The sequence below is a fragment of the Amblyomma americanum genome, chromosome 5 (assembly GCF_052857255.1).
Source record: "Amblyomma americanum isolate KBUSLIRL-KWMA chromosome 5, ASM5285725v1, whole genome shotgun sequence".
Taxonomy (NCBI): Eukaryota; Metazoa; Arthropoda; class Arachnida; order Ixodida; family Ixodidae; genus Amblyomma; species Amblyomma americanum.
Genome location: NC_135501.1, coordinates 102,995,912 through 103,012,695, shown reverse-complemented (window position 1 = coordinate 103,012,695; position 16,784 = coordinate 102,995,912).

Genomic DNA, 16,784 nt, shown 5'->3' with positions numbered 1-16,784 from the left:
CCTTAGCGGATGCGTTGTTTATTCTTCTAAATCACCCCAGTTCAGCAACGCGGGCTATGCGTCACAGTCACAGTGCCACCTATGCTCCTGATCTGATGTGGTAATCTGGCCCCGGCACTTCCTCGTGGCACCTTGAGCCTGACTGTTGGGGCAGTGACCACCACCCTACAATCATCGGTGTCCATACAACGCGTGCTCACCGGTTACGCCGCAAGTGCACGGTGGTCAACTGGGATTGTTTCCGTGCTATTCTCCAGGATCTCCCTGCAGAGTCGTCACCATCGCTTGTTGAGCGCATACAATGCGCGTACAAGGCTACCACCTGCACCTGGGCAGACATCGATCGACCAGTTCCGGATATCGGTCTGCTAAACTTGTGGGCTGCTCGCCGACAGGCCGAGCTGGCAGCGTCACGTGATCCCACATCTGCACAGGTAAGTATAAGACTGAACTATATTACTGCCAAGGCTCGCAAATACGAACGTGATCTATCACAAAGGCAGTGGCATGCGTGGTGTGAGCAGTTTTCTGCGAAGTCGTCGAATCCATCTCTCTGGCGAACTTTCGTGAAATGGAACACGGTCACCGTCACCCCGACGCAGTTAGCACCGCATGCTTCGCAGCTAACTTGTCTCCGTATGATTTCGCCAGAGAAGCGGCACGGAAATTTTTTCCAAAATATGATGTGTTGCCCCCCTTAGCTAACCAGTCTAACTTGGAAGGGATTCCAGCTCACGTAGATACACTGCCATCAGCACCAGATGCCGAGGGTATTGCGTCTCCTTTTACAATGCCTGAGTTGCTTGCTGCATTAGATGAGGCTAAACAAAAGACATCGCCCGGTCCGGATGCCATTCCATATGAAGTGTACAAGAACATAAGTTGTGCTGTCCTCCCTCAACTTCTCGACACCATTAACACAGTATGGCGAAACGGCTATGTGCCTGAGACCTGGAAATTGGCCACTGTGACCCCATTTCCAAAAGCCGGGTAGCCACCGACGGATCTTGGCAACTTCAGGCCTATTTAACATCAACAATGTGCAAGCTGACAGAGAAAATGTCAGCCACATGACTTTCGTGGTGGTTGGAGCACCACGGTTTCTACCACCCCGCCCAAATTGGCTTCCGTCCATTCATCGGCACTGAAGATGGTTTGGCTGTCTTGGCGTCGCAAATTCTGTCATCAACTCGCAGCCACACTGTACGTACCGTCCTCGCCACGGATATCGAAACGCTTGCGATAATATAAGTCATGCTGCCATTTTGCATTCTATTGATAAACTGCATTTCCCTCTTCGTGTATGCAATTTTATAAAATGAAGGCAGACGATTTGCCATACGCCTCAGTGGTGACTTCATAGGATCATTTCATTCTGTTCGCTTCTGTTCGCGGTGTACCTCAAGGCTCGGTGCTGTCACAAACACTGTTCAAAGTTGCCTTCATTCCTCTTGCATGGCGCTTACATGATGTCCCTGACGTTATGTTCTTACTGTATGCTGATTATATCACGGTATGGAGCACTCACCATGACCTGCTAACTCAAGTGGCGGCCCAAGTCAGCCTTAGATATTACCGCCAATTACGCTATGTTTTTCGGCCTACATCTTTCAGTGAGAAAAACTACGTTCATGTCTGTGGCCAACCGCTGGGGACGCCGTAAACTTGCTGCCACGCTAATCCGTCTCCAACTGTCTGGAATTCCACTTCTAGAATCTTCGACATTAAAAATTCTGGGTTTGTCGATACATCAGTCCGGAACGGGTACTGCCTGGCTTTCTCAGGCTAAAAAGCAGGCGTTGCAGACCTTGGGCCTAATAAGACGTATTGCTCCCAAAACCGGTGACGCATTGCTCCCATGTCGCATGACATTTGGTGAAAGCGGTTTTGCAACCGCGCCTCATTTACCAAGCACAGTTCCAGCACTTAACCAGAGTTCAGTGGGATCGTCTGGAAGCCGTAAATCGAGAGGCAATGAGAGTTATCACTTGCCTTCCACGTATCGCGCCGATTGTGCCACTTCAAGAAAATGCTCAGCTAAATACCCTTGACGAGCTTGTGCAGCGCGCCGTGATGCTCTTAGCCTTAAGGCCACCATTTTACATTCACCGCGAGCACTCTAGTCTTTTGCTTCATCACACACTATACTGTCGCCGCCACCGTCAGTTCTTTCTCCATGGAACTTTGTGCAGTTGAGTGACAACAAACCTCCCGATCTACGTCGCCCAACCTCATCTTAAGCGGCATCGTCCCTTCGCGAGCGAATCACAGAATAAGATAGCCACCTACCCCGCGGCTCAATTTTTATATATGTTGATGCCAGTATCCAGTACTATGTAAGCCGACTGCAGTTTACTGTCCCTGCCAGCCTGCACTTCACAAGACGGACAGGTTTCGATTCGCGGAAGCCCCTACTTCCTTCTGTGCTGAGCTGCTTGCTGTACAAGATGCGCTTCGCTCTGTAGTCGCAGTTACCTTGCTCCCTACAGCTCACATTATTGTCCGTACAGACGCCCTTCAAGCAACTCGACTACTCCGACGCGTCAGTCGCAGCCCAGAAATGTGCTAGAATATACATTGCCTGGCGGCTCGAATCCCGCAAGCCATTCGAATTGAGTGGGTCCCACGTGACCTACTCAATTCACAAAGATCTGCAGATTCCGCGACCCGCTTGCCAACCCTACCCATGTGAATGCCTCTATTCCTAGTATGGATGATGCTACCCTCCTACTCACTAGAAAGGAACACCTCCGGCGCCGCACACGTGCTCTCGTCCCTCCGTGTGCGATAAACCTCCCCCGTGGTCTTACCCATGCAGAGGAGGTTGTCCTCCTGAGGATCCTGATCAGAGTTGCCCTCATTCCTGCCGTAACTCGGATGTGGCCTCAATTTCGCCACTTGTATCCCCGCCTTGGATGTCCAGTCTGCAACTCACAAAACAATAAGGCTCACATTCACCACTTATGGGATTTCCCGGCACTGAAGTTACTAGAATTCGCCACCTGGTCTGCACCCAGACAACCCGTCCTCATATATTGATTGGACGCAGGGCCCATATCATCGCACTCTCCTCGCCTTCATTATATCGGCACATCTTTCCTGCTTTATGTAACACCCACCCACTCTTTTCTTTACTTTCTTTTCTCTTTTCTTTCTAAACCTCCTTATGCCCAGACGCAATAAATAACGCTATAAAAAACTGAGAAGGTTCGGCGTGGGATCCGTAAGCAACTGCCTCCGAATAAAAACAGAGCCCCGAAACAGACATCCAACAGGTTTGCGGCTCTTCAGTGGGATGAAGATGACTGGCCGGAGCTTTCTGAGCCCAATCCACCTGCAGCCCCTGCCCAACAGTCGTATTGATAAAGTGCGCAAGGATCGCCGCTGCCTTCAATCTACTCAAAAGCACAGCATTCTGGAACCTCTGAGTAAACACATGGCAGCAGTTGGCGCCCTCCTCCAATTTATTGTAAACCAGTTATCTAATCTGACATCAGTTCTATTACAACCCTTGGATGTCTAATCGAAAGTGGCGAGTACACGTTGTAGTGGTGTGCTGCAATATAGCTGCAGAAGCCTTTCCACAAAGCTGGGAGAGCTCAAATCTCGACTTCGCATGAACAAGCTCCTGGTGTGGGCCCTGCTACTGCAAGAGGCCAATGCCTTGCCATCCATTCCGGGCTGTAATGGATACATGTCATCTTCAATGAACGACCGTCGTGTGCACACTGTTGCCCCTGCGGGAAAGGCGCCGGTTACGTTGATGCGCGTTTTCGTCAAGTTCTCCTCTCTCTAGAAAACTGGTGCACCTCATATCAAGAGGCAGTCGCAGTGGCTGTGAAGCTTCCCAAGGCAACTTTTGAGGTCATGCCATACTTGGAAGACCCGCGGGCAGAGCTCTCTCCCACATTAATCTGGGTTTGTTATTACTGTATGACGACAACACCCAGGCTGGCCTGTTTTAGTCGGTGGTGACTTTAAAGCCCCTCATCCAGAATCGGGGTACCCCACTTCAAGCCCCCGTGCAAGGCGTGTGCGGGATGCATTCGCGGATGCGCTGTTTGTTTTACTCAACCATCCAGATTTAGCAACGCGGACTGTGCGCCATGCTCGAAGTCCAACATATGCTCCGGACCTTACGTGTTGGTCAGGACCCGGGACTCCATCGTGGCACCTGGAGCCAGACTGTTGGGGTAGTGACCACCATCCTATCATCATCGGTCTCCATCCATCAGGGCCCACCGATTACGCTGTAGGTGTTCTGTGGTCAATTGGGACACGTTTCCCACCACCGTCGAAGATCTCTCTCTGCAATCATCTACACTTCTTGTGGACTGCATACAAACTGAGCTGAATAAAGCTACTGCTGTCACCTGGACGGACTTGAATCGCCAGGTGCCAGATGTGGGTCTGCTTAACCTGTGGGCTGCTCACCGACAAGCGGAGATGGCAGCTTCCTGAGGCCCGACTTCTGGGCAAGCACGAACAAGGTTAAATTACCTTACTGCCAAGGCGCGCAGTTATGAACGCGATCTCTCGCGATGGCAGTGGTAAGCGTGGTTTGAGCAGTTCTCGACAAAGTCATCGAGTGCTGCTCTCTGGCGAACGTTTCGTGCAATGGAACATGGTTCCCGTTGTCCTGACGCAGCGCCCACAGCATGCTTCGCAGCTAACTTAGCTACGGATGATTTCGCCAGCGAGGCAGAGCGGAAGTTTTTCCAAAAGTATGATGTGTTGCCTCCAAGGGTCATTGGAGCCCTCTTGGCTGCCATTCCAGCACATGCCATTCCAGCCGATGCCGAAGGAATTGCAAGCCCATTTTCAATGCCCGAGTTGCTTGCAGCAGAAGACGAGTCCCGTCGGAAGACTGCGCCCGGTCTGGACTCTATTCCGTAAGAGGTTTACAAGTACTTAAGTTCCGCTGTACTGCCTCAACTCCTCACCACCATTAACAAGGTATGAATAGAAGGCGTCGAACCAGAAACCTGGAAATCGGCTATTGTGATCCTCATAACAAAGCCGGGGAAGCCGCCGAAAGACCTGGGAAATTTTCGGCCTATATCGCTTACGCCAACATTATGCAAGGTTTCTGAAAAAATGCTTGCCACACGACTGTCGTGGTGGCTTGAGCACCATGGTTTCTACCATCATCATCATCATCATCATCATCAGCCTTACTACACCCACTGCAGGGAAAAGGCCTCTCCCATGTCTCTCCAATTAACCCTATCCCTTGCCAACTCCACCCACCCTTTGCCTGCAAACTTCTTAATCTCGTCCGCCCACCTAACCTTTTGCCGCCCCCTGCTGCGCTTACTTTCTCTTGGAATCCACTCCGTTACTCTTAATGACCAGCGGTTATCTTGCCTTCGCATTACATGCCCTGCCCAAGCCCATTTCTTTCTCTTGATTTCGACTAGGATGTCATTAACCCGTGTTTGTTCCTTCACCGACAATGCCCGCTTCCGGTCTCTTAACGTTTCACCTATCATTTTTTTTCCATGGCTCGCTGCGTTGTTCTTAACTTAAGCTGAACTCTTTTCGTTAGCCTCCACGTTTCTGCCCCGTAGGTGAGTATCGGTAAGATTAAGCTGTTGTACACTTTCCTCTTGAGCGAAATTGGTAAACTGCCACTCATGATCTGCGAGAATTTGCCATATGCGCTCCACCCTATTCTTATCCTTCTAGTTATCTCCCTCGCATGATCCGGATCAGCTGTCACTACCTGCCCTAAGTAGACGTACTCCGTAACAACTTCTAGGCTCTCGCTGCGAATTGTGAACGGTTGTTTCCTTGCTAGGCTGTTGAACATTACCTGGGTTTTCTGCATGTTAATTTTTAGACCCATCGATCTGCTCTGCCTGTCTAACTCATTGATCATGATTTGCAGTTCTCCTCCTGAGTGACTCAGCAAGGCAACGTCATCAGCAAATCGGAGATTATTTAGGTATTCTCCAATTATTCTTATTCCCAGCTGTTCCCAATTCAGGCCTCGAAATACCTCCTGTAAACCTGCGGTGAACAGCACTGGCGAGATCGTGTCTCCTTGCTTGACGCCCTTCCTTATTAGAATTTTATTGCTGACTTTATGGAGGACTATAGTAGCTGCGCAGTTGCTATATATATCTTCCAGTATTTTGACAATGCTCTTCTACCCCTTGATTACACAATGCCTGTATGATTGCTGAGGTTTCCACTGAGGCGAATGCTTTCTCGTAGTCAATGAAAGCTATATATAGAGGTTGGTTATATTCTGCGCATTTCTCTATCACCTGATGGATAGTGTGAATATGATCTATTGTGGAATATCCTTTACGAAGTCTTGCCTGATCATTTGGTTGATTAAAGTCCAACGTTGCCCTGACTATATTAGCGATTACCTTAGTAAATACTTTGTAGGCAACGGATAGTAAGCTGATCGGCCTGTAAATTTTGAAGTCCTTGGCGTCTCCATTCTTATGAATTAAGATAATATTTGCATTCTTCCAAGCTTCTGGTACAGTTCTGATCTGAAGGCTTTGCGTATACAGGGTGGCTAGTTTTTCTAGCACGATGTCCCCTCCATTTTTCAACAGATCTGCTTTTACCTGATCCTCCCCAGCTGCTTTGCCCCTTTTCATTGCTTCTAAGACTTTTTTTACTTCATCTTTCGTTACTGGAGGGATGACGCATTGCTGTGCACTGCTGTTTTTCTCACTTATGCTCTGATTACATTGGCTACTGTACAGGTCTGTGTAGAACTCTTCGGCTACGTTAACTATCTTATCCATATTGGTAATGACATTGCCCTGCTTGTCTCTTAATGCTTACATCTGGTTTTTACCTATGCCTAGTTTCCTCTTCACTGCTTTTAGGCTACCTTAGTTCTTTAGAGCATGCTCGATAATCTCCATAATAAACTTCCTTATGTCGGCTACCTTGAGATGTTTTATTAAGTTTGATAGCTCTGTTGGTTCTATTCTATCGGTAGGGTTAGACGCCCTCATGGTTTGGCGCTTTTTAATCGGATCTTTCGTCACCTGAGATAGCTTCCCGGTATCCTTTCGAACTGTCCTACCGCCTATTTCTACTGCGCACTCCGTAATTATTGATGTCAGATTATCGTGCATTGAATGAACATCAATATCGTCTTCCTCAGGTAAAGCCGAATATCTGTTTTGCAGCGCTATCCTAAACTCCTGTGCTTTCCCTCTTACGGCTAACTCTTTAATGGTCTTCTTCACTAGCTCATTCCGTTCCCTCTTCAAGTGTAAGCTAATTCTAGACCTTACCATTCTGTGGTCACTAAAACGCACCTTTCCGAGGACGGCCACATTCGGAATGATGCCAGGTTTAGCGCACAGTATGAAGTCGATTTCATTTTTAGTTTCACCACTGGGGCTCTTCCAGATCCACTTCCTGTTTTCTCGTTTGCGGAAGAAGGTATTCATCATCCGTAAATTATTTTTATCCGCGAATTCGATCAATAGCTCTCCCCTGCTATTTCTAGAGCCTATCCCATAGTCACCTACCACGTGGTCGTCAGTCTGCTTCTTGCCCACCTTCGCATTAAATTCGCCCATCAGTACAGTGTACAGCGATTTTACTTTATTCATTGCCGATTCTACGTCCTCATAGAAACTTTCAACGGTCTGGTCATCATGGCTGAATATGGGTGCTACCCTCTCGTTTCTACTATAGAACTCCTCTACGTTGCCAGCTATATCCTTATTAATGAGGAATCCCACACCTAGTTCTCGTCTATGCTCTAATCCGCGATAGCACAGTGTGTCCGTCCTTTATTACTGTATACGCCTCACCTGTCCTCCTAACTTCGCTAAGCCCTATCACATCCCATTTAATTCCCGCTAGTTCCTCTAACAGCACTGCTAGGCTAGCCTCTCTAGATAAAGTTCTAGCGTTAAACGTTGCCAGGTTCAGATTCCAATGGCGGCCTGTCCGGAGCCAGAGATTCTTAGCACACTCCGCTGCGTCACAGGTCTGACCGCCACCGTGGTCAATTGCTCCGCAGCCGCTGGGTACTGAGGGCCGAGGGTTAATTGGTTGACCATAGAAGGTTGTGGCCAAGTACCACAGCAGGGTGGCCAAATCCTGCTCTGGTGAAAGAGTGCATTGTCGGTTCTTGTCACCGAGATCAGGCCGCACTCCAGGCCTGGTTATACAATTCCATCGACACGCGGATTTTTTTTTTGAAACCCGGTGGAGAATTGCGCGGCACCAGTATTTGAACCCCGGTCCTCTTGCACGCGAGGTGAACGTTCTACATCTACGCCAACGCTGCAGTCCATCTGCAGATGGTTTCTACCATCCCGCCCAAATTCGCTTTCGTACGTCCATAGGTACAGAAGATGGACTGGCTGTCTTGGCGTCAGCAGTTCTGGACTCAACTCGCAGCCACAATGTACGCACTCTACTGGCCATGGACAGCGAAAAGACGTACGATATTATCAGCCAAATCTGCCATCGTGAAATTCCTTGACATGCTGCATTTCCCCGTTATAGTGCGCAATTTTGTTAAATCCTTCCTTCAAGGTCGACACTTTGCCAAACGCCTCAGTGATGAGGCCGTCGGATCATTTGTGCCTCTTCGCGGCTTTCCGAAGGGATTGCTGTTATCTCCAACATTATTTAATATTGGTTTTATCCCTCTTGCTTGGAGCTTACATGATTTCTCTGAGATTAAGTTCTTATTGTATGCTGATGAGATAACGGTGTGCAGCACACACAACGACCTGATGACTCAAGCAGCAGGCCTACAATCAGCCATAAATATTGCGTCGACTTTTGCTTCTTCAATCAGTCTGCAGCTTTCAGTGAGCAAAACCACGTACGTTTCAATAGCCAAACGCTGCTGGCGCCGTAAACTGGCTGCAACACCAATCTGTCTCCATCTATCCGGAACTCTTATTCAAGAAAGTTCGACCGTAAAAATCTTGGGCTTGACATTACATAACTCAGGAACCGGTTCTGCTTGGCTTTCTCGGGCAAAAAAGCAAGCAATTCAGGCGTTGGGTCTGAGTAGACGCATTGCTCCTAAAACAGTCGGAGCCCGGTCTCATGTTGCACGACAGTTGGTGCGGGCGGTTGTGCAACCGCGCCTCGTTTTCCAAGCCCACTTCCAGCATTTGACGAGGGCTCAATGGGATCGTCTAGAAGCTGTTATACGAGAGGCAGTGAGGCTCATCAGTTGCCTTCCCCGCATTACACTGATCGTGGCGCTCCAGGAACATGCGCAGCTGAATACACTAGATGAGCTGGTGCAGCACCGACGCGACGCTCGCCGCCTAAAGTCAAGCATACACACAACGTGTGCACTCAGGGCATATGCTTCATCGCACTCCATTCTACAGCCGCCACCGCCAGTTCTTCCTCCCTGGCGTTTTGTGCAGCTAAGCGACAACAAGCCAACTGATCTACGTCGGCCATCATCTACCCGAGCGGCATCGTCGTTTCGCGGCCGAATTACAGACCAAGACGCCAATCAGCATCATGGCTCCATCGTTATATACGTTGACTCAAGCATCCAGGCCTGTGAAACAACAACGGCAGTTTACTGTACTTGCAAGCCTGCTCTGAACAAAACGTCAAGATTTCGCCTTTCAGAACCTCCTTCCTGCTTCCGTGCGGAGATGCTTGCGGTTCAAGAGGCACTTTGTTCTCTGGCCGCCGTTCCCATGCTACCCACAGCGCGCATTGTCATTCGCACCGACGTCCTTCATCTCACACGCCTACAACGACGAGTCAGTCGCACCCCGGAAACCTTCCAAGATATCCATCGTCTAGCGGCACGCATCCCGCAGCAAATCCGCATTTAGTGGGTTCCGCGTGACCTTCTGAGCGCGCAAAACCGCGCAGATTCTGCGACCTGCCTTTCGACCCCAACCTCGTCTTTGCCTCGAGTCCTCACTCTGGATGACACCACCCTCCTTTCAACAAGAAAGGAACACCTCCGGCGCCGCGCACGCGGTCTAATCCATCCGTGTGTGGTACCCCTCCCCCGTGGTCTTACCCGTGCAGGGCAGGTTGCACTTCGTAGGATACGGGTCGGGGTTGCCCTAACTCCAGCTTTTACACGCAAGTGGCCGCATTTCAAAGATTTATATCCCCACCCCGGGTGTCCAGTCTGCAAGATTAGAGACTGTGAGGCGGATATCAATCACTTGTTGTGGGACTGCCCGGCGCTGAAGCCGGCGAGAATTCGGCACCTGGCGGCGGTGGGACTGTCACCGGACAATCCGGATTCCTATATTGCCTTAAACAGGGTCCATATCATTGCTCACTTCTTGATTTCATCAAATCAACCCACCTTGTTTCATTTATTTAAGCATATTACTCATCTCTCACTTCATAGTTTTTATGCCCTGAGGCAATAAACATCGCTTCAAAAAAAAAACAATGAGCAATTCTGCATGTGTGGACATTACATCACAAAACAAAACGCGTCATGACTTTAAGGTGGAGCTTAAATGCCTTCGAATTCAACAATCACTGCCCGATTTCACACGTCTTCTCGGTTTAAATAAGTTACTCCTCCCATTTTTTTTTACTTCACTAAACAAAAAACTGTTTTTCACTGCTTTTGCATTGTTTTGCAAATTTCAACTTTTTTTCTGTGCAAAAGACCTCCACAAACACCCGGATCTGACAAGGTCCAAAGTTTCAGCGCTTACCAGTAATAAATTGTAGCCCCTTCTTTTGGCTTGAACTTGGCCCAAGCGTGCCGGACATAGAAGAGGATAGACACGGCGCCAGACTGTGGCACGTGCCGCCACGGCACGGCAGTTCGCTTGTGGTCTTGATACATATCGGCCTTTTTTTCTTTCCAGTCTAAAACACCATCATCATCATCAGCCTGACTACACCCACTGCAGGGCAAAGGCCTCTCCCATGTCTCTCCAATAAACCCGTTCCTTTGCCAGCTTCGCGCATCCTATTCCTGCGAAGTTCTTAATCTCATCCGCCAACCTAACCTTCTGTCCCCCCTGCTACGCTTGCCTTCTCTTGGAATCCACTCCGTTACCCTTAAGGACCATCGGCTGTCTTGCCTTCGCATCACATGCCCTGCCCAAGCCCATTTGTTCCTCTTGATTTCGACTAGGATGTCATTACACCACGTTTGTTTCCTCACCCACTCTGCCCGCTTCCGTTCTCTTAACGTTACACCTATCATTTTTCTTTCCATGGCTCGCTGCGGCTCGCTGCGTTGTCCTTAAGCTGAACCCTTTTCTTTAGCCTCCACGTTTCTGCACCGTAAGTGATTACCGGCAAGATATAGCTGCTGTACATTTTTCGCTTGGGGGATATTGGTAAACTGCGATTTATGCCCTGAGAGAACCTGCCATATGCGCTCCGCCCCTTTTTATCCTTCTAGTTATTTCCCTCTCATGATCCGGATCAGCTCTGGCAGCCTGACCTAAGTATTCCTTTACCACCACCAGCACCTCGCTGCCTACTGTGCCTGCTGTTCTGTTGCTAGACTGTTGAACATTACTTTGGTTTTCTGCACGTTAATTTTTAGGCCCACCGTACTGCTCTTTCTGTCTAACTCATTGATCATGATTTGCAGTTCATCTCCTGAGCGACTCAGCAAGGCAATTTCAGCAGCGAATCACAGATTATTTAAGTATTTTGCATTAACTCTTTTCCCCAACTCTTCCCAATTAAGTCCTATGAATGCCTCCTGTAAAGAGGCGGCGATTAGTATTGGAATTTTATTCCTGACTTTATGGAGGACTATGGTAGCTGTGCAGTTTCAATAGATATCTTCTAGTGTTTTCTTATAAGACTCTTTTACGTCCTGATTCCGCAGTGCCTTTATGACAAAAGCCTCCAAAATGTACGTGTTACATAATACAGCATTATATATAATAGTTTAGGTGTTTTCCACAATCATCGTACAGAGTTCGAAAGCCAACATATCGAGGAATGGTGAAGTTTGAAGGAAGTTGAAAAAAATATACAAACGCATGAAAACAGAATTGCATGAAAGAAAACGACAAAGATGAAGACAGAAAATTATTGTCTGCGTCTTCGCGCCTTAGGTAGGAAATGAAAATGAGGATATGAAATTCACAGCGCAGAAAGTGCCTTCCAGCTTATCACGAGGCTCCGTTGCCGGGTGCCGCAACTAAATTTTTACCTATACAGGCCTGGTCTGGCGATCTCCCTATTGTGTCCGTATTGTGCGGAGCCGGAAACAATAGAGCACTTTCTTCTTTTTTGCCGTCGCTACTCATCGATTAGGAGGCGACTATTAGAAGTTCGAATACAGAATCTCAGTTTGTGCCTGTCTTCTGCGGTTGTTCTGTCTCTTGGCGCTTCTATGCTTGGCCATACCAATGAGAATGTTTGCTCTGCCGTTCAAAATTATCTCCTAGAATCAAAACGTCTACCATCATGAACTTTCGTCCTGCCCATCCCATTATCAGCTTCTGTATTTCGGTTTTTACAACCACTTATAGTAATCCCTACCCCTTCTTTGCCTAAAGTTTAGTTTGTATGACCCCCCTCACCTCCTGCAACCACCTCGGCTACGGAAACTGTGCGATCCAAATTTTGGTAGGTCATCCCATGCTTGCCACATGCAACTGGTCATTTAAATAGTCACCGCCTGGTTATGGCCAATCCCCCTTTTGGGTATGTGCCATTGTGTGCGGTCAACAACAACAACAACACGAGGCTTGGCTGCAGCGATAGCCTAGTGCTCGCACGCAGTGGGAAACGAAGCTGATCTGTTCGCGTCACCGGGGGCTTTAACGCAGTCGCGGGTATTTATTTGATTTACTGTTGTTTATTTATATCACTCGGCGGAAATCCACATACATCGCAACCCCACAATATCGCGAGATCTTTCTCGGGGTTTTGACCACCGAAGTTGTGTTTCCGCAATAAAATGTAGTTTCCACGTAAACATTAAAGGACACATCTCCACTAGCCATAATCCCGAAAGCAGCTTCCAAGGCTACAGTTTCTGTAAAGAGGTCAGAAAAATAATGCAACCAGACTTTCTCATTTGGAGCTGTCTTAACTCGCTGAAAATGAGCACCGGAGATCGCAACGCCAAGTGCAGCCTGATCCCTACAAACAGCTCGATTCTTTCGAAAAGCGACTTGACTATTTTTGAGAAAACAGATGGAGTTCACGTTAGTAAGTCTTGCAGAATACAATGGGTAAAAGCTTCCTCTGACCTGGTGCTGCGCTTATTCAGGGTGAAAGGCTTGAAATGGATGTTTGACCTCACCTTGAGCAAACGAAATTACCTTGTGCCATTGCGCTCTTTCGCCACAGATTCCCTTGCGCCATAAAAATTCACTATCATCATCAAGTCTTGATTGCAATAAAACCGCCCCAAGCGGCCATGTTATCGCACTCATTTCTGCCCGCGACGCCGACTTAAGACACATAATAAAGTTTTGTCTCTTTCTCTCATTGTCGTTAGTTCAGTATCTGCTCTGAAAGATCATCCAAAAGTGCATTAGCAGCCGTCACTTGTCCGAACTTTCGTACCGAGCCACCAAGATATCATATACAAGCTTGGTGAGCCCGTAGGCATTGGGAAATACCAGTGCTCTAGGTCCGCCTAGCAAGCTGACAAAGACGACACTTTTCCGTGAAGAAAAAAAGAGGCCACCAAATAACACCGCTGAACTTCAGTCGCTCGCACCAGCGCTGTCGTAACCAGAAGGACCTCATTTAAATGATGGTGCTATTATTTCGTGGCACTTGCGTGCGCGCGCCCTACTCCTTTCGCTCACTCACGGGTCGCTGCTTTCTTCTCTCGGTGCGGTGCACAGGTCTTCGTTGTTAATGACCCACTGCATGGCATTTGGTCTCATTCGCTCATCTGCAGCTTTCGCCTATTCCACTCCCTCGCTTTCTCCTATCCACTGCTATCCTCATTATAACGCGCGCTGGCATAAAATGTAATATCCTATGGCTAAGGTATTAAAGGTGTCAGCAAAACCTAATTTCATTCTCGCGTCGAGTCTGTCTCGGATTCTGTGGAACTTTTCTTGTTTTCGGCTTGCAGCTTTAATCACGCTGAGGTTTCAGGATCCTGTTTTGCACGCATTTTTCCTTCAGCAAATAAAACAACCATTTAGCATTGAAGAATTTTCATGTTATGGATTGATGATGATAAAATCCTGATTCATGAGCTCTACAAGAATCTCAATTTTGACGAGTGGGGATGTTTTTATGCTTGAGGATGGAATAACTCCTCTTGCTAGGACTAACAAGCGCTTAGATGAATGTTAGTGGCTGCACAGTACATACGTTCTATTTATATTGAATCGTTCTCTCTGCAACATTAAGGCGATTCAATTTTAGGTGCTTTTCAAAGCTACCAGCAGTTAAACATTTCATCATTAAAATACGCACGATTTTTTTACTACACTAAACATTCCTCCTCAATTGCTGTCACTCTTTAATGTATTAAAATACTGTCACAAATTTCTAAGTTTTTACATGCCATCTCCTTTTAAAATATCTACTGCATTTTCGTGTCCTAAACGTCGTCTAGTGTTTGCCGAAACACTTAATATTTACCAGTTCAATATGTGGTAGAAGCATCCCAGACACAAGCTGCAGCTAGGTGTCTGGTGTCCACAAATTTAGTAAGAGGAGTCGTTCAGCCAGGAGGGAGCATAACCGCCGGTAAGCCGTGAAGGCGCAGCGCCGAGACGCGCTCGCGTAGCCGTTAAATTCTGATCCGCGCGCGCCGACCGAACTTGCTGGGGTATGTCGTCTTCTCGAGCCGGGCACAACGCTGTACGCTACAGCCCCCCCCCCCCCCCCCCTCTAGCGAGGAAGTAGTGAGGGAGACGAGCGATGTGGTAGTGCGACAGCGAGGTTGTGTTATAGTGCGAGTGGGACGAGCAGCGGCGACGAGACTAGGGGAAACGTTCTTCCCTGCCGAGTGTATCAAAGTGCCGAGATTAGGATGAGGCCCAGCGCGATGTGCTCCCCGCGGTTGAACGCAGCGATGGTGGCGAGTAGCCAGTCTAAGCGGTCGCCGGTAGCTGATCGCGCAGATGTGACAGATGCTGAGAAACAATGAACCGCACGCAAGGCGTCCACGAGCTGGTCAGCCATTGTGGCCAGTGCGGCGATGTCTACTGACAATACACTAAGGATCGCACACTTAGGAAGGGTTTGCAAGAACAGTACCCGTGGCAGCGATGCGTCCACAGACGGAGAATGGTTCGCAACAAGGTGCATCTTACTTCGCAGGAGCTCCGTGGGCTTGCAGGCGCCGATTTCTTCTGCATGAAGTACGTGTTGTATGGCGACGTTGTTCTGAATCACAAGTGCGCCGCATGAGCGCCGCTCGTAGATGGTCGTACGGGCGATCAGCGGGCGGGGAGATCAGTATGTCTCGGACGCAGTGACAGGAGGGAAATCACCGATGACATGATCATACATATCTTTCTGGGACGTGATGGCGCATAGGCGACACTTGGACTCGATGGTCAGGAACCAGAGTTCCAAGTCCAAGGGGCAGCTTGAGCGTGGAGACGCCGTGCTCATGCGGAGGCGGCGGCGGACACGACAGAAGCGGCAAGTCAATGGAGTAAGGTTGTGCCATTGCTTACCGAATATGTGGCAGGCGTCGAATGTAGCCGGAGTCTCGAGCTCCGTGCTGCGGTAGGCGTAGCCTGATGAAGGCGCAGGGCAGGAATAGAGGCGAGGCAGCTCTAAGTCCGGAGTCACCAATTTGTAAAAGGAGCATCTCGGACACAAGCTGAGGGTGTCCGGAGTTGACAAATTTATTAACAGGATTCGTTCAGTCAGGAGGCAGTAGAGCCGCCGGCAAGCCGAGAATGCGCAGCGCCGAGATCTGATCGCGTAGTTGTTGTTTACCTCACGTTCGATTGCGGAGCTGTCGAATTTTGATCTTGGCGCGCTCACCGAGCGTGCTGGTGCATATCGTCTTCTTCTGGAACCGGACACAACGCTGCATGCTACAAATCAATCTTTTGAACTACTAGAATATCCTTTATTAAAACTATTTCAGTTCAATAAATTCCATCTGCACTATATTCAAGCGACTCCATTATCAATCGAAAACTAAAGTGTGATATTGTGAGTGGACCAATACTGTGTTTTCATTTTGTCGTCCGGCTTCTTTCTTCAGAGGCCTGGAACGGGAGCCAAAATGGCGAAAATGAAGCATTCCTAGTTGTACATCAAGATAACAGTCCTTCCAGCAGCGGCACCGGGCTGAAGTAGTCAGTTTGGAAGCGTGAATTCGTCTTCCTGCAAAGGCCAACCTAGGCCAGAGGTCGTTGCTTGCCTGCTTTTGCCGTTCAGAAATCAAGCCTTCGTTTTCTAATATACCAGGGCGAATTCATTCATTACCGAAACATTCTTCATATTTGTTAAAACAGCTAGTTTACGCGCGAAGCGCTTTCCCTGGAGTAGGACATCGCTCACTTTGAATTTAAGAACACAAAGTAGAACGGTTGACTCAGACTGTCCTTACGCCCAGCTTGAAAACAAATCCACTGTACGAGTTCATGCTAACGCTGACCAGTGCGAGTTCTCAAATGAATTCAAAATACGGACCGATGCAGTTTCTGAAGATTGTTGCTGCCAAAGGTCAATCCCTTAGCATTACTCATATCTAATCTCGAGGACGGCAAAACTTTAACGAGCCGTTTAAAAGGTGTGCTGCACTCACTTGTCTTGTTTTAGTGTTGTTTTTATGATTTTTGGAGCTTTCTTTTTTAAGGAATCTACGGCTGCTGAAGCGCTAACCATTTTTCTTTCTGGCCTCACATTTT